At 34.5% G+C, this 19,007-nt stretch overlaps 1 long non-coding RNA gene across 2 annotated transcripts; it reads left to right on the top strand.

Moving 5' to 3' along the window:
• Positions 1-14,503: 14,503 nt before the first annotated feature.
• On the top strand, positions 14,504-18,733 carry LOC139857313 (uncharacterized). 2 transcript variants are annotated; one of them, XR_011762472.1, is made up of 3 exons: positions 14,504-14,846; positions 15,263-15,330; positions 15,465-18,733. It is a non-coding gene; the product is annotated as an uncharacterized lncRNA (long non-coding RNA). The 2 variants fall into 2 exon arrangements; XR_011762473.1 differs by lacking the exon at positions 14,504-14,846 and having other exon boundaries at positions 14,859-15,330; positions 15,465-16,987; positions 17,087-18,733.
• Positions 18,734-19,007: the final 274 nt, after the last annotated feature.

Raw genomic sequence — 19,007 nt, 5'->3', positions numbered from 1 at the left:
ATACTTCCCTGTAGCTTGGTAACTAATATTTACAGCGGTATTGTAAACGCGAATCCTGTTGATAGATCTATCGGGCCTGACAACCCCAACCGGACTGGACGACCAGTATTCAACGGTTGCACAGTACTTCGTTTTGTGACTACACTTGGTACGGTGTAGTAAGATTTCATATTAAAGGGAATATGCGACGTGAAAATGTTAAGTATGGTTACCAAGTGCTCAACCACTTAGAATACTTTTATTAAACTGTTTATATACGAAATCTTGTGGTCTATATATATATTGCTGCCGGCATTAAACCTATATCTCACCAACTTTATGTTGACCTTTTAAAACATGTCTATTCTCAGGTGATTTCTAAAGCTTCCGCTGCATCATGTTGGATCTAACCAGGATCTTGCGTACGCATGTTTGTGTCAAAAATAAAACTGCATATCCGAGATGTTGTATTGTAAAATATGCTAGAAACCGTGTTGTTGTCATCATTTGTAAAGTTTGTAAGTCGAAGATTATCGCTAAACGTTAATCTTCTTTTTATTGTCTTAAGCTTGTAACAAAAATAATGGTTATGGTTTGTAATGTATAATATATGCAGTTTTCTTTCAAAAATGTCTCATATAGAGGTCAATACCTCGCAATGAAATCATACGTTATCTAACGCGTTCTTATGGTTAAGGACGGGTTATGACACATTACTAACCCGTAAGCATAACATGCTTCTTTATGTTGCATGTTAGCCGCTTTTTCTAAATCACGAAGTCCTATATTCGGATATACTGAGTCAAAATAATTTCTTAACCCGTTGCGTAAAATAGCATTTGGGTTCCCCGCAATATATGCGTCAAAGTAAACACATCGTAACTTATGGATTTCCCAATGTGATATCCCCCATCTTTCGAACGAAAGCCTTTTATAAACCAAGGCATTCTTGGAACGTTCTTCGAATGTCTTACAAACTGATCTCGCCTTAAATAGTTGTGCCGAGGAATTCTGACCGACTCTAGACAAGATTTCATCAATCATGTCTCCCGGTAGGTCTCTTAAAATATTGGGTTGTCTATCCATTTTGTGTTTTTATACTGTAAAATAGACAAGAGTTAGATTCATAAAAAAATACTTATTAATACAAGCAATTTTTTTACATATATCATAAAGCATAAGCACACTATATTACATATATTACACCACACGAATACAACTATCTTATTTCGACTCGCTTGTTTCTTCTTGTTCAGTTTTGGTTCGTTTTGCCAAGTTTCTAGGGATATATGATGTTCCCCTAATACGAGCCGTCGTTGTCCACATTGGTTTAGAAAAACCTGGTGGTTTAGAGGTTCCCGGGTCATTGTTACAACTTAAGGACTTCGGGGGTTGACGATACATATAAAGTTCATCGGGGTTGGAATTAGATTTCTCTATTTTTATGCCCTTTCCCTTATTATTTTCTTTTGCCTTTTTAAATTCAGTTGGGGTAATTTCTATAACATCATCGGAATTCTCGTCGGAATCCGATTCATCGAAGAATTGGTAATCCTCCCAATATTTTGCTTCCTTGGCGGAAACACCATTGACCATAATTAACCTTGGTCTGTTGGTTGAGGATTCTCTTTTACTTAACCGTTTTATTATTTCCCCCACCGGTTCTATTTCTTCTTCCGGTTCCGATTCTTCTTCCGGTTCCGACTCTTCTTCCGGTTCCTCTTCGGGAACTTGTGAATCAGTCCACGAATCATTCCAATTTACATTTGACTCTTCATTATTATTAGGTGAGTCAATGGGACTTGTTCTAGAGGTAGACATCTATCACATAATATCAAACACGTTAAGAGATTAATATATCACATAATATTCATATGTTAAAAATATATAGTTTCCAACAAAAATGTTAAGCAATCATTTTTAAAGAAAACACGGTCGAAGTCCAGACTCACTAATGCATCCTAACAAACTCGATAAGACACACTAATGCAAATTTTCTGGTTCTCTAAGACCAACCCTCGGATACCAACTGAAATGTCCCGTTCTTATTGATTAAAAACGTTCCATATTAATTGATTTCGTTGCGAGGTTTTGACCTCTATATGAGACATTTTTCAAAGACTGCATTCATTTTTAAAACAAACCATAACCTTTATTTCATAAATAAAGGTTTAAAAAGCTTTACGTAGATTATCAAATAATGATAATCTAAAATATCCTGTTTACACACGACCATTACATAATGGTTTACAATACAAATATGTTACATCGAAATCAGTTTCTTGAATGCAGTTTTTACACAATATCATACAAACATGGACTCCAAATCTTGTCCTTATTTTAGTATGCAACAGCGGAAGCTCTTAGTATTCACCTGAGAATAAACATGCTTTAAACGTCAACAAAAATGTTGGTGAGTTATAGGTTTAACCTATATATATCAAATCGTAACAATAGACCACAAGATTTCATATTTCAATACACATCCCATACATAGAGATAAAAATCATTCATATGGTGAACACCTGGTAACCGACATTAACAAGATGCATATATATAAGAATATCCCCATCATTCCGGGACACCCTTCGGATATGATATAAATTTCGAAGTACTAAAGCATCCGGTACTTTGGATGGGGTTTGTTAGGCCCAATAGATCTATCTTTAGGATTCGCGTCAATTAGGGTGTCTGTTCCCTAATTCTTAGATTACCAGACTTAATAAAAAGGGGCATATTCGATTTCGATAATTCAACCATAGAATGTAGTTTCACGTACTTGTGTCTATTTTGTAAATCATTTATAAAACCTGCATGTATTCTCATCCCAAAAATATTAGATTTTAAAAGTGGGACTATAACTCACTTTCACAGATTTTTACTTCGTCGAGAAGTAAGACTTGGCCACTGGTTGATTCACGAACCTATAACAATATATACATATATATCAAAGTATGTTTAAAATATATTTACAACACTTTTAATATATTTTGATGTTTTAAGTTTATTAAGTCAGCTGTCCTCGTTAGTAACCTACAACTAGTTGTCCACAGTTAGATGTACAGAAATAAATCGATAAATATTATCTTGAATCAATCCACGACCCAGTGTATACGTATCTCAGTATTGATCACAACTCAAACTATATATATTTTGGAATCAACCTCAACCCTGTATAGCTAACTCCAACATTCACATATAGAGTGTCTATGGTTGTTCCGAAATATATATAGATGTGTCGACATGATAGGTCGAAACATTGTATACGTGTCTATGGTATCTCAAGATTACATAATATACAATACAAGTTGATTTAGTTATGGTTGGAATAGATTTGTTACCAATTTTCACGTAGCTAAAATGAGAAAAATTATCCAATCTTGTTTTACCCATAACTTCTTCATTTTAAATCCGTTTTGAGTGAATCAAATTGCTATGGTTTCATATTGAACTCTATTTTATGAATCTAAATAGAAAAGTATAGGTTTATAGTCAGAAAAATAAGTTACAAGTCGTTTTTGTAAAGGTAGTCATTTCAGTCGAAAGAACGACGTCTAGATGACCATTTTAGAAAACATACTTCCACTTTGAGTTTAACCATAATTTTTGGATATAGTTTCATGTTCATAATAAAAATCATTTTCTCAGAATAACAACTTTTAAATCAAAGTTTATCATAGTTTTTAATTAACTAACCCAAAACAGCCCGCGGTGTTACTACGACGGCGTAAATCCGGTTTTACGGTGTTTTTCGTGTTTCCAGGTTTTAAATCATTAAGTTAGAATATCATATAGATATAGAACATGTGTGTAGTTAATTTTAAAAGTCAAGTTAGAAGGATTAACTTTTGTTTGCGAACAAGTTTAGAATTAACTAAACTATGTTCTAGTGATTACGAGTTTAAACCTTCGAATAAGATAGTTTTATATATATGAATCGAATGATGTTATGAACATCATTACTACCTCAAGTTTAGTAGGTAAACCTACTGGAAGTGACAAGAAATGATCTAGCTTCAAAGGATCTTGGATGGCTTGAAAGTTCTTGAAGTAGGATCATGACACAAAAACAAGTTCAAGTAAGATTCTTACTCGAATTAAGATAGTTTATAGTTATAGAAATTGAATCAAAGTTTGAATATGAATATTACCTTGAATAAGAAAGATAACCTACTGTATATAACAAAGGTTTCTTGATCTTAGATGATTACTTGGAATGGATTAGAAAGCTTGGAAGTAAATTAGTAAACTTGAAGGGATTTTTGAAGTGTTCTTGAAGTGTTCTTCCTATGATGATTATAGCTTGATTCTTGAAGTGATTTTTGATGAAGATGATGATTAACTACTGGAAAAATACGTTCATAATAGTGTGTGTGTGTTGAGAGAGAATTAGAAAGAGAATTGGAAGTGAAATGGAGTGAATGATGAGTGGTAATTGGTGAGTGGTGAGTGGGGTTAAAAGGAGTTCTAGTTAGTTGACTAGATCATGGTAGAAGTTAAAATTGATTAGTCATACATGACATAATCAAGAGTGGAATCCCATGCTAGTTCCTATTGGTATATACTCATAGTAAGTACGTTTTGAAGCTGTGTATAATACGGGTAAGAATACGACTAGAATTCTTGATGAAAGAAAAGAATGGAAAAGTAACTGTAACCATTTTCGTTAAGTATGAGTGTTTTGATATATGTCTTGAAGTCTTCCAAAAGTATTTTAATACATCTAAATACACTACATGTATATACATTTAACTGAGTCGTTAAGTCATCGTTAGTCGTTACATGTAAGTGTTGTTTTGAAACCTTTAAGTTAACGATCTCAATTAATGTTGTTAACCCATTGTATATTATATCTAATGAGATGTTAAATTATTATATTATCATGATATTATGATATATTAATATATCTTAATATGATATATATATATTTAAATGTCGTTACAACGATAATCGTTACATATATGTCTCGTTTCGAAATCCTTAAGTTAGTAGTCTTGTTTATATGTATATAACTCATTGTTAATATACTTATGGAGATACTTACTTATCATAATCTCATGTTAACCATATGTATATCCATATATATATCGTCATGTCGTTTTTACAAGTTTTAACGTTCGAGAATCGCCGGTCAACTTGGGTGGTCAATTGTCTATATGAAACATATTTCAGTTAATCAAGTCTTAACAAGTTTGATTGCTTAACATGTTGGAAACATTTAATCATGTAAATATCAATCTCAATTAATATATATAAACATGGAAAAGTTCGGGTCACTACACGGAGATCCTCTGTAATTTTCGGAAACACGTGTCAGATGCTGATTAATTCAAGTATGCGAAATATCCACAACCGACTTGGGCTTGGAACTTACGTGGCATGTGTGTCACTCATGCACTTATTTAAGGGCTTAAGCATAGAAGCTGCCTTTAAGGCTTACGCATGACACTGGGCGGTCTGGCACAACCGTAATACGTTGGACTACTGTTTAATAAAAACTGCTATTATTGCTTTCATTTATGCGTTTCAATCTTTTCTTTCATATGAAAATGACGTTTTTATACATGTAGCACATAGGATACACCATTAAGTCCCCCTAGTTTAATGTCTTAATTTTTGCGAAAAATAAAGTCATTAAACTTTAAACTATTAAAGATAAGAAGTGCCTTTGTCCTCAAAAACATACATCTGTTGTAGCCGTCTGTTTTCTAATATGATGTAACATCAAATGATACCTTTTGCCACCAAAATCCCTCATTTTGTTAAGCTTAATTAAAAACTTTTTTGAATTTCAAACTTATCCCTTCAACTGATCTGGACCATACACGTGTTTCGATCAATATATCTTTCAGATTTCCCATTTCCCTATAAATACTCTGTTTATTCATCCATTTCCTCTTTTTCAACTCTTCAAATCACTAAAAGGATCATCTTACATAAGCAATTCTAGAGTGTCCCAATTTCATACCTACGAGGTTAGTGCTTCTTCTTTCTTCTTCCACGTTTTCTGTTTTAAAATCACTACCATGGTCGAATCAATGAGTACTTCTTTGAGAAAAGACGGTCAAGATGTTAATACGATTAGCAGTTCAATGATGGAATCGGACTTAGAAGTCCTATGTATTTCTTTTAAAAATCTTAGGCACTTGAATCCAATCGTTCATTTTTCCACTGATAGAGCTAATAGGCCTCCATCGAAGAAAATAACCTTGTATAAATTACAACTTATCATAGATAATCTTCGTATTCCCCTGTCTCCCTTCCTATTAAATGTTCTTGCCCACTATGAAGTTTGTCTTAGTCAAATTCATCCTCTTGACGTGCAAAAGGTTATTTTATTTGAAATGTATTTTGATTGTAAAAATAGGACCCCTAGTGTTAAAATTTTCCAAGCTTTGTTCTGAATTCTTCTTGTCAGCAAATGCTGGTATACTTTTGATTGTAAAAAATGAAAAAGTTTTGTGGGTGAGAAGGATTTATCAGTGGACAACACTTAAACAATTATACAAGGTTCAGACAATTATACAATGTTAAGATATGTGCTAGTAAAACAATTACTAAAATCTAAAACGATCCTCCTTGGTCCTACTAAAGTCTAAAAAAAAACTATTTGGCTATAAAACTATAGCGAATATCAAAACATCAATAACCTAATTGATCATTAGATCATTAGCCCTAAAATGTTTATATCGTTCCTCATCTCAAAACATAGAGCTAAAATGTAATAGTTCCAATTCTATAACAATGTAGATAAATAATATGTCTAACTGTTCATATATTGTGTGCAAAGAAAAAAATTGTAAACGTTTTTACCTGATGAGAGGTCGCAATTGGAGACATAAATCGATTAAAATTAGACTATCGGTGATGCGAAGCGGAGAAATATATAGCTATCGAAGACGGTTGTAACTAGCCGTATTTAGTAAATTCTTTTTATTATGATGTTTGTAACAAACTCCGTAACAATTAAGTACATATATTTATTTACCGTAAACTCAAAATCCTTCTCCTTTAATTTCTATATAATATATAATATATTAATTAAATATTAAATATAATTATTCTTATAAAAGTTGATTTACTGTAATATTAATATTAATATTAATATTGTATACTTATACTTATTTGTAGTGAACAGTGTAACATCCCGCATTTTTCCGTTAAATTATTTTAACGGCCGTTTTTTTAGATAATATCTTTTGTTATCTAAATTCGTATCTTTCATTGACTAACGTTCTTAATATTTCCGTCATTCGATTATAACATCTTCCATTTACTTTCGCGTATTTAAAATAATTTGTTAGGTTAATTCATGCACCCGCTTTTAAACTTAAGGGACTATTGTTGCCAAAGGATCAAAGTGGAGACTAGTTGTTGACTAGTCAACCACCTCACCACCTCCACTCATTCATTCACCATCTCTTTCTCTTTTCTTACTTCCATTTTTCTCTCAACTCACACAAACAAGGATTCATCATCTAATTCGGATCTAGGAAGCTCACAACAAATCCGACTACATATTCGTGATCTTCTCTTCATCCTCTACAACTTGATACTAACTTCATCACTTTTGGGTAACTTTCTAAAACTCTAGATTTCTCTAAATTCGTTTTATAGACATGAAATGGTGTTAGTTAGTGTCTATGGCTCGTTTATAACATGAATATGTGATTTGTTTGCTTGTTCTTGATGTTTTGAGTAACTAGCATGAACACTTGAAATGAGTTTGTTAAATCCTTGATTTTGGTTGATTAAATGGTGTTAGATGTTAAACCTTATGTGTTAAAAGTGTTACTAGCATCATTAGCTTCGTATTGGTATGTTGGATGACATGAAAACCTTACATTAACACGATTATTGATGTTGTGATTCTTGGTTAGGGTTTGTTAGATCTTAAAATGAACATTCGATGTATTAAATGCTTTGCAATGTTATTTGTAAGTGTTTAGTTGTATTGTATGCGTAATTACCTACGAAACGGCATATTATATGTGTGTAGTAAGTTCCCGAATCATAAAATGCGTTTTACGAACTTGAAACTTCAATGATGAACTTATAATGATCATTCGACGAGGATTTGGTTATTTTAAATGATGTAATTGTTTGATGATATGTGATTAGTTGTATTCCTCGTCAAAATACCTTTCCAACGATATAAGATACGTGTTTTGAATGTTTTCGGTTCATAATTTGTGTTTGAAAGTGTTTTGGTTCGAGACTTGTCAAATTGCAGCAGCAGCAATCTGTAATACATTTGGATGCCGTCCCAATCCCTTGGACGCCATCCCACCCTTCACTGCTGGACGCCGTCCAGCCATTCTGGACGCCGTCCAGATGATCTATCAGGGGCTGTCCAATATTGTCATTTTTCGTTTAATTCTAACTATGCTACGCACCTCCGATTAACATGAAACTTGGCCAACATGCTCATATATGATTATATAACTTAGAAAAATTGTCGGATCCCCGACCCAACCCCGTTGACTTTGACTTTGACAAAGTTTTACTTTTAGTCAAACTTAACCAAATACTTATGCAATCGTTCTAATCTTTCTTTTATACTTGATTCTTGCATGAAACTTGACAGCGTGACTCACATGCTATATAATCGAGTCGTAACTAGCCATAGGACTAATTGAACACATTTCGACCGACCTTGTGCCGTAACCAATAATTGATACGACTTATTTGTTTAGGTCAATGCTAAGCAACTTTCGTTTGCACAACGTTTAATTACAAGTACTTTGGCATGCAACTACGGTGAGATCATAGTCCCATCTTTTCAACAACTTTTATACTTTTAAAACATGGGATGAGAAACATATACGGTTTATACTTTTATACTTTGAACACAAATACGAAAGCAAAGATACATACGAGTTAGAACAAAAATCCTCAAGTCCAATTATCATTAGTTACACTTTTAGGGTGTAAGCGAGAACTTATGTTGTGTGGCCATACGGGTTTGACGAACCCTCATTCGGATGAATGAAACGTATTTTTGGGATATAGTGTACGTTCTAACACTATTATGTAGAGGTAAGATTCAGTTAAGCTTTGGTAATTGGGTGCTCGTGATACAAACAACATCTTTTGAGATGTATATGCTTGATACTAAATCTTGTGGTTCAAAAACATACTTTACAAATACAACTATGATTTTACCAACATTTTTCGTTGACAGTTTTCTATATGTTTTCTCAAGTTCATACTTGGCTACTTGATACATGCTTCCGCGTACACTTATACTTGCTTGGGGTCAAGCATACATGCATACACTATGATTACTTGCTTGGGGTCAGGCATACATACATACATACATACATACGCTATTGATAGCATTCGAGATTTACAACTTATATTATATCGCAAATTATTTCATTTATACTATATAAATTTTGTAAACTTAAACTCTTTGTCGAACCGTTTGGTAACTAAACTTTGTAAGTCTTACACGTTTCAAATGAATGCGACATAATTTTGATCAAACGCGTCTCATTTAAGGACTATGACCACGTAACGGGACCTAAGTTAATGACGCCGTCAATGACGTTTTTGTCGGGTCGTTACAGTTGGTATCAGAGCATTGGTTGTAGGGAACTAGAATATGCATTAGTGTGTCTGACAGAGTCGTTAGGACGCATTAGTGAATCTAGACTACAACCGGATAGTTAGCCATTGCATTCTGACATACATTTGCTATAGATAGCACTTACTTGACTACTTGTGCATATATACTTGAATCTTCTTAGGTGAACTTCTTAATGGTACCAAATTTTCCTCATGCGAACTCGTACTCTGTCACTTTCTGGTAACACACGTAAATTCGAGATTCATACGCATAAGGATGACGACGACTTCACCAGTTACACTAGATCAGGGACTTTGTCTCCCGGGTTGTTATTCACCACCGTCCCAGCTTACTATCCACAAGTGCTGTAAAGTTTCCACCATTATGGCAATCACTAGCCACTACCGATGTTACACCGGTGTTCTTCACTATCTATCACTTCTTGTTTCTACCGCCACTACTCTAGGTGGGTATCGTCATCACTACCCATCACTATGGTTGCATACTACTCGTTGTCATAATTCGTTACTCTTTTCGTACCTAAAGATATTATTATTTGACTTGAACCGCATTGACGTGAACAATCGTTTATACACTTCCCTCAGGAAACGCTTTATTCATTTTTTTTTCTTTTCGATTTAATACGAGTCACGTTAGATATGCCGCTACACTTTATTCATTTTAAATCTTCACAGTTACACGAACTTGATTCTATGGAGTGATTTGGGAATGGAGGTATGAGTTAGCGTAATATAACGACACTCGATCAACGTAGTTATATTATGGTAAGTCATACCAAAGTTCTAATGACTCCTGATGGTGATTGGACTCGATCAACCTAATCACCATCATGTGCCATGTACATGACTTTATTTTTCCTTGTTGCCATCCGAAAACTTCGAGAATATTGATAACAACCATACCAGGGACACATCTTGATATTGCCAAATCATATTTATGCTTCTGAACGAATGACCAATTCTTTCAACTTTAAAACATATGTTACACGTGTATACTATCTCGTCTTTGCACACTTTTATCGACGAACTACGAAACGCTTGATATGCTCACATCGAGGCAGAAACTTCCCTCGCATTACACTCGTACTTCCGTGTAAGGAAATCCTTTATCTAAATTCTCAATGGAGAGAGAGACTCTTCACGTTATACTAGTATTCGCCACGAGGGTGAATAGTCCTAACAAACGTTTTTCGAAAACCAATAAGAATCTTGTTCTAACAAACGCCTTTCAAAAATCGACAAGATGGGGAAAGACTTGTACGACTATACGTTATAGGAAATTCTATCTCGACACGGTGTGCCATTGTCATTTATTTCAGATTGAGATACTCGTTTCACTTCTAAATTTCAGAGTGCCTTACAAGAAGCCTTGCGAACACGTTTAAACATGAGTACCGCGTATCATCCACAAATCGACGGACCAAGTAAACATACGATTCAAATTTTGGAAAAACATATCACGAAGTTGTATTGGTGCCTTTAATTGATTCCTCTCACAACGATAGTTATCATTCGAGTATTAACGCCGCACCTTTTCGAAACTGTATATAGCTGCAAATGTCCTTCTCCTATTCGTTGGACCGAAGTAGGTGACAAGCAATCCACCGGACCCAAACTCATTCATGAAATAACCGTTAAGATCGTTCAAATTCAAGAAAAAGACCCAAGACGGCCCGTAATTGCCGCTATGCCGATGTTAGACGTAAACCTCTCAAATTTCAAGTGGGTGACCGGGTAACGTTAAAAGTCGCACCTTGAAAAGGTGTAATCCGTTTCGGGAAACGTAGAAAGCTAAATCCGCAATATTTTGATCCTTTGAAAATCATGGAGCGTATTGAACCCGTTGCTACCGTTTCGAACTCCCAACTCGATCGAATTATGTTCATCCTACATTCCATATATCAAACTTAAAGAAGTGTCTTGCGAAACAAGAAGCTTGTTATCCTATTCGATGAGCTTACTATCGATGACCCACTTTACCTCCTAGGAGAACCGGTAGAAATTATGAATCGTAAAACAAAACTCTAAAACAACGTAAAATTCCGATCGTCAAAGTTCGTTGAAAAGCCCAAGAAAGTACTTTCACTCATTTGTAGAATTGGCAACGCAAGATTTCGAGGAAGAAACAACGACTACTACTTCCAACTAAATTTCGGGACGAAATTTATTTTAAGGTGTAGGTAATGTAACATCCCGCATTTTTCCGTTAAATTATTTTAACGCCCGTTTTTTTAGATAATATCTTTCGTTATCTAAATTTATATCTTTCGTTGACTAACGTTCTTAATATTTCTTTCATTCGTTTATAACATCTTCCGTTTACTTTCGCGTATTTAAAATAATTAGTTCGGTTAATTCACGAACCCGCTTTTAAACTCAAGGGATTATTGTTGCCAAGGGATCAAAGTGGAGACTAGTTGTTGACTAGTCAACCACCTCACCACCTCCACTCATTCATTCACCATCTCTTTCTCTTTTCTTACTTCCCTTTTTCTCACAACTCACACAAACAAGGATTCATCATCTAATTCGGATCTAGGAAGCTCACAACAAATCCGACTACATATTCGTGATCCTCTCTTCATCCTCTACAACTTGATACTAACTTCATCACTTTTGGGTAACTTTCTAAAACTCTAGATTTCTCTAAATTCGTTTTATAGACTTGAAATGGTATTAGTTAGTGTCTATGGTTCGTTTATAACATGAATATGTGATTTATTTGCTTGTTCTTGATATTTTGAGTAACTAGCATGAACACTTGAAATGAGTTTGTTGAATCCTTAATTTTGGTTGATTAAATGTTTTTAGATGTTAAACCTTATGTGTTAAAAGTGTTACTAGCATCATTAGCTTCGTTTTGGTATGTTGGATGACATGAAAACCTTATATTAACATGATTATTGATGTTGTAATTCTTGGTTAGGGTTTGTTAGATCTTAAAACGAACATTCGATGCATTAAATGCTTTGCAATATTATTTGTAAATGTTTAGTTGTATTGTATGCGTAATTACCTACGAAACGGCATATTATATATGTGTAGTAAGTTCCCGAATCATAAAATGCGTTTTACGAACTTGAAACTTCAATGATGAACTTTAACGATCATTCGATGAGGATTTGGTCATTTTAAATGATGTAATTGTTGGATGATATGTGATTAGTTGTATTCCTCGTCAAAATATCTTTCCAACGATATAAGATACGTGTTTTGAATGTTTTCGGTTCATAATTTGTGTTTGAAAGTGTTTTGGTTCGAGACTTGTCAAATTGCAGCAATAGCAATCTGTAATACATTTGGACGCCATCCCAATCCATTGGACGCCATCCCACCCTTCACTGCTGGACGCCGTCCAGATGATCTATCAGGGGCTGTCCAATATTGTCATTTTTTGTTTAATTCTAACTATACTACGCATCTCCGATTAACATGAAACTTGGCCAACATGCTCATATATGATTATATAACTTAGAAAAATTGTCGGATCCCCGACCCGACCCCGTTGACTTTGACCAAGTTTGACTTTTAGTCAAACTTAACCAAATACTTATGCAATCGTTCTAATCTTTCTTTTATACTTGATTCTTGTATGAAACTTGACAACGTGACTCACATGCTATATAATCGAGTCGTAACGAGCCATAGGATTAATTGAACACATTTCGACTGACCTTGTGTCGTAACCGATAATTGATACGACTTATTTGTTTAGGTCAAGGCTAAGCAACTTTCGTTTCCACAACGTTTAATTACAAGTACTTTGGCATGCAACTACGGTGAGATCATAGTCCCATCTTTTCAACAACTTTTATACTTTTAAAACATGGGATGAGAAACATATACGGTTTATACTTTTATACTTTGAACACAAATACGAAAGCAAAGATACATACGAGTTAGAACAAAAATCCTCAAGTCCAATTATCATTAGTTACACTTGTAGGGTGTAAGCGAGAATTATGTTGTGTGGCCATACGGGTTTGACGAACCCTCATTCGGATGAATGAAACGTATTTTCGGGATATAGTGTAGGTTCTAACACTATTATGCAGAGGTAAGATTCAGTTAAGCTTTGGTAATTAGGTGCTCGTGATACAAACAACATCTTTTGAGATGTATACGCTTGATACTAAATCTTGTGGTTCAAAAACATACTTTACAAATACATCTATGATTTCACCAACGTTTTTCGTTGACAGTTTTCTATATGTTTTCTCAGGTTCATACTTGGCTACTTGATACATGCTTCCGCGTACACTTATACTTGCTTGGGGTCAAGCATACATGCATACACTCTGATTACTTGCTTGGGGTCAAGCATACATACATACATACGCTATTGATAGCATTCGAGATTTACAACTTATATTATGTCGCAAATTATTTCATTTATACTTTATAACTTTTGTAAACTTAAACTCTTTGTCGAACCGGTAACTAAACTTTGTAAGTCTTACACGTTTCAAATGAATGCGACATAATTTTGGTCAAACGCATCTCATTTAGAGACTATGACCACGTAACGGGACCTAAGTTAACGACGTCGTCAATAACATTTTTGTCGGGTCGTTACAAACAGTGGCACATGTATGCAATATAATACTACTGTATTAGCTTGGAGAATAAAAGATACCAAAATTTTGCCTATAAGAAGATAATCACATATGAACTCGGTTATGTACTCAGATTATTATGTTACATGCATCATAGTAAAACAATTTTACTAAATATAGTTAAAAAGGTTATAAGTTATGTTCAATAAATATTATATTATCTTATATATTATATATTATATATTCAATCGGCGAATCAATGAAACTTACTGTTGAATTGGTCCTCAAACACAATAAACCTCAAATAGAAGGGTATCTCCGTCTTCTTAGTAATAGATATTTAATTATTTACCAACCTCACCTCCCACTCCCTCATTAGTCCTCCTCTCACTCTTCCAGAATACTCCACCACCGTCACACACCGTCGGCGCTCGCCGCTACAACCACCACTGCCATCACTTCTACTAACACCTTCACTGCCATCGCAAAACTCTCCTCCTAAATTGTGGTCACCTTGAATGGTTTGGTTGTCGATTGTGTGTTCTGAATGTTTGAGGATCGAATCTTGGTTCATCAATTTTTTTCCACTCTAATTCTTCCAGCGTTGAGTGGTTATCCACCTGTTATATTTACTCAGCATTTAATCAACCCACATATCGTTCATTGGCTCCGTTTTTTTTTTTTTCCTTTCTTCTTACATGTCGATTGATCTTCACTCAGGTATTATACAACTACACATTTTTATGCCTATTTGTATTCTTTAATTATTTATTTATTTGTTTATTTTCTTCATACCTAATTCTTTAGGTATCGTTGTTTCTTGCGATTCATTTTTTATTTACCTATTTTCTTTCACCGATTCTCTGGAATCGTTTGAAGGTGATGACCGATTTTATGATTTTGTTTTGATTTGTTAGCATCGATTGCTGAAATTTCTAACCGGTTGGGTTTCGGTGCCCATTTTGTGTTTCTTCGTTTGGTGTGTTACAACAGCATCTTATTTTCACTGGAATCGACTGAAGACGTAGGCTAATTTTAGGGTTTTTATACGGTTCATCGTAGTCGATTGAAAATATGTGCGGAAATTTAATTATAATGTTGACTTTGTAATGATTTACACATGTTTTTTTTCTTAGGTTTTATACAAACCTTGCTGGGAATGGGTGGCAGTGTTTGTGGTTGGCGATCAGTTGCAATATAGCTGGTAATTGCAGTACGTTCTGTACGTTTGACAATAATGAATTTTTTCCCCATTTTCTTGGTTCTTTTTTTTTTTTTTTTTAACATATTTAGACTTTATGTTTATTAATATGTTGTTTTTGGCCTTTGTTAATGCAGGTAACTTTGGAACATCTTCTACGTGTGCCCATTTTGTAAGTTTGGTAAACAAATTTAACAATATTTTGGCATTTTTCCACTATCAGTTATTTTTATACATGGTTAATTTGGTTGTGGTAGTACATTGTGGTGTGCAAATGTTTCAGAGTAGTTTTGTTGGGGAATTTAATTAGGTGACATTGTTTTTTAAGGGGTTATATATGACACTGAAAATGAGGTTGCTAATAGGATGGCCCATTCTGGTGGTTATAATTCAGGTTGTTTGTCATCAGACGTTGTTTCTCAGTTGTTGAGTTAGTTAGATGATCAAAATCGGTTGGTTAAATTATTCAGGACTGCTAGAGATAGGTGTGCTGATAGGGATGTCCCCAACCCTTTCAGAAATCTACCAATGGAATTCGTCATTTACGAGGTGTTTGAAAAAAGTTCTACTTCTGAATCATCTACATTGGTAACCAATAAATACACAGCTTACTATATATCTTAAAACAATAGCAACTTATACAACTTCTGTTAATTGCATGGTCAGAAAAAATGAAATAGACACTTCATCCACCTCTGCATCCAACTTACAAGAACAAACTCCATCATCCACAACTAAATAGCCCAATGTCAGTTAAGCCAAAAGGATATTTCCACTTGCAACCAGGTACTCAGAAATATTATCATTATCATATATATGTTTTCATAAATCAAAAATAATAAAAAAAAATACACTCACGAAATTCCTTTAAAAACCGCACACCCCAACAAAAAGAATTCAAAAAGGAATGATAGAACATCAAGAACCATAAAGATCACTGCACATCAACATAACCATCAACAAACCAACCAACTATTTTGTAAAAAGCCGTCTGTTTGTGTAGTATAAACAGTTTATACTTCTAGCACTATGTACTGTAGGAACTAAGCTATTACCATCCAGTCCTATTATCAACTTAAAGTTGCATCAAAATCTAATAGAAAAAAGGATCAGAAGACCCACCCATTAACTTAAAGCTGCTAAAACACTGAAGGAAAACTGCTTTGTATGCCGATACGTCTTCGTTATCCTCGAGACAAACAACTGTTTCGAAATATGTAATCTTCGAGACAAACACCTTCTGATAATATTAGGTTTTATTAACTGCTGTCTGAAGTTACATTTAATGAAACGTGTTCTCTTAATTGTTTGCAGCTACTGGTGATGAACCTACAATTTAGTTTGACAATTAATTGTTTGCAACTACTGGGTTAATCGGTTTCGCTACGTTAACGTTTACATGGATTTTCAAAGAACAAGATTAGCCAATTGTTTTTACGGTGCATGGATGCAAGATTGGTCATGTTTGGTGGTTACCAAGTCACGTGACGGTGGCTGAAAATCTATATATATATTTACATATTTATGTTATGGTTAAATGTTTAGTTGATAGTTTAATTATAGGTGTAATTAGAATTGGTATTAATTGTGTTCCGGATTTGAAGGTACAAGTGGAGATTGAAAAGTGGGATATATAGAGGGATACTTACCGATTCTTTAGGTAAGTGGTTAATTAGTGCGTCTTAGTTTTTTGTATTTAAGTAAAACATATTGTATTCTATTTTTTAGAGTACTAGGGAACTCTTGAGTTTATATGCAGGGCATGGTGGTGGACCTAAATCGATCCAACAAGTGGTATCAGAGCGGGTGGCACGGGTGTAATCATTGTGGCAGCGGCGATTCAAATCGGGGTGACTTTGGACGTGACTGGTGAAGAGGTCGGGAGTCCGGGTGAGCCGAGATGATTTTGAACAGTTCAAACCGAGATGACTGTGGACGTGATCGGGGAAGAGGTCGGGTGTCCGGTGAGTCTTGATGGTGTTGAACGTGTCCGAGAGAGCCGCGTTAGATGTCACAAAATGTGGTGAATTGGTAGCATGGAAAAACCGAGTAAGGAGTTGATTGTTGGGTTAATCGGTTTCGCTACGTTAACGTTTACATGGATTTTCAAAGAACAAGATTAGCCAATTGTTTTTACGGTGCATGGATGCAAGATTGGTCACGTTTGGTGGTTACCAAGTCACGTGACTTTGGCTGAAAATCTATATATATATTTACATATTTATGTTATGGTTAAATGTTTAGTTGATAGTTTAATTATAGGTGTAATTAGAATTGGTATTAATTGTGTTCCGGATTTGAAGGTACAAGTGGAGATTGAAAAGTGGTTTATATAGAGGGGTACTTACCGATTCTTTAGGTAAAAGTGGTTAATTAGTGGGTCTTAGTTTTTTGTATTTAAGTAAAACATATTGTATTCTATTTTTTAGAGTACTAGGGAACCCTTGGAGTTTATATGCAGGGCATGGTGGTGGACCTAAATCGATTCTCCTTACATAACGAATATGGGTGGCAATGTTGATGAAGGAACACTTGAAATTGGAATTGAGTAACTATATGTTTTTACGATATCAAGGTGTATGCTTTTCTTTGTTGAGTTGGCAAGTATAAATAATTGGTTGAAATTTCCAATCTACTAAGTTCATGTATTTGTTTTCTTTTGCTTTGTAGTAATGTTACATGAAAATTGTTTTCGTTTTGTCTGAACTGATTACTTCTTGATGTATCAGCGAAAAACAGAAGTGTCTCTCAGGTTGCAGGACCATTGGTGATCACTGATAAATTGATGCTGAGTTTGTATAATTTTCTTCATGCTTTTATACCTTATTTCCCAGGTTCCGTAAGTTTATCTATATGATATTTTTTTTCCTATATACGCCTATTATGTAGTTAACTATTTAAGTTTTACATGTTGTTATGTAACAATAGGGACCAAAGTATCAACACATGTTACAACCAGACATGTTCAGGTTTTAGAATTTGTCGTAGAGAAAGCAGTTGCATCAACATTCTCTAACAGGTGCATAACATTCTCCAGTAATCGGTATATAGTTTTGTAACTGCAATAAGCATGAGATTTTCTCTGTAAAACAGTCACTATAATATATACGATGCTACTTATTGTTCACAAAGCCCCAACAACTCCACAACTGTACTTATAAGGTCAACCGCTCTTCGACCGCAGCGAAGCGCGGTTGACCACAATACTTGTATAACATTAAGTGATGGTACATGATGTAAGATACTCAAAGTTTTGTAGTGTGGTTAACAAAAAAAATAGTTGTAATAATTCAAGACCTGAGAGTGGTTGTAGTTGTTGTGGTGGTTCACCACTCATTTTCACCCCGTTGGTGGGTGGCGGTCTGACACCTAGTTGGTGGTGGTCGCTATTGGTGCATATTTGTTTAGTCCTTAATCATCTATTGAATATGTAATTTTTTTTTTTTTGGACATCAATTTGGAAACTCAAGGGGGACTAAACCACCCACGTGTTCATCTATTGAATATGTAATTTTTTAATTCAGTTATATGGTTTTAGACAACCTGATATAACGAAGTTTATAGTGCTTGCATGTTATTACGTATGGTTAAATGTAGGGGAAATGGCTCGAAAAGGTAACCTAAGTTACCTAACACTTTTATTTGCTAAAAATCAGTTTATACACGCTTAAAGGACTCAT

Source organism: Rutidosis leptorrhynchoides, chromosome 7 (assembly GCF_046630445.1).
Source record: "Rutidosis leptorrhynchoides isolate AG116_Rl617_1_P2 chromosome 7, CSIRO_AGI_Rlap_v1, whole genome shotgun sequence".
In the NCBI taxonomy this organism is placed as follows: domain Eukaryota; kingdom Viridiplantae; phylum Streptophyta; class Magnoliopsida; order Asterales; family Asteraceae; genus Rutidosis; species Rutidosis leptorrhynchoides.
Note: the sequence above shows the minus strand (reverse complement) of the source record. Positions and strands in the feature narration are given on the sequence as shown.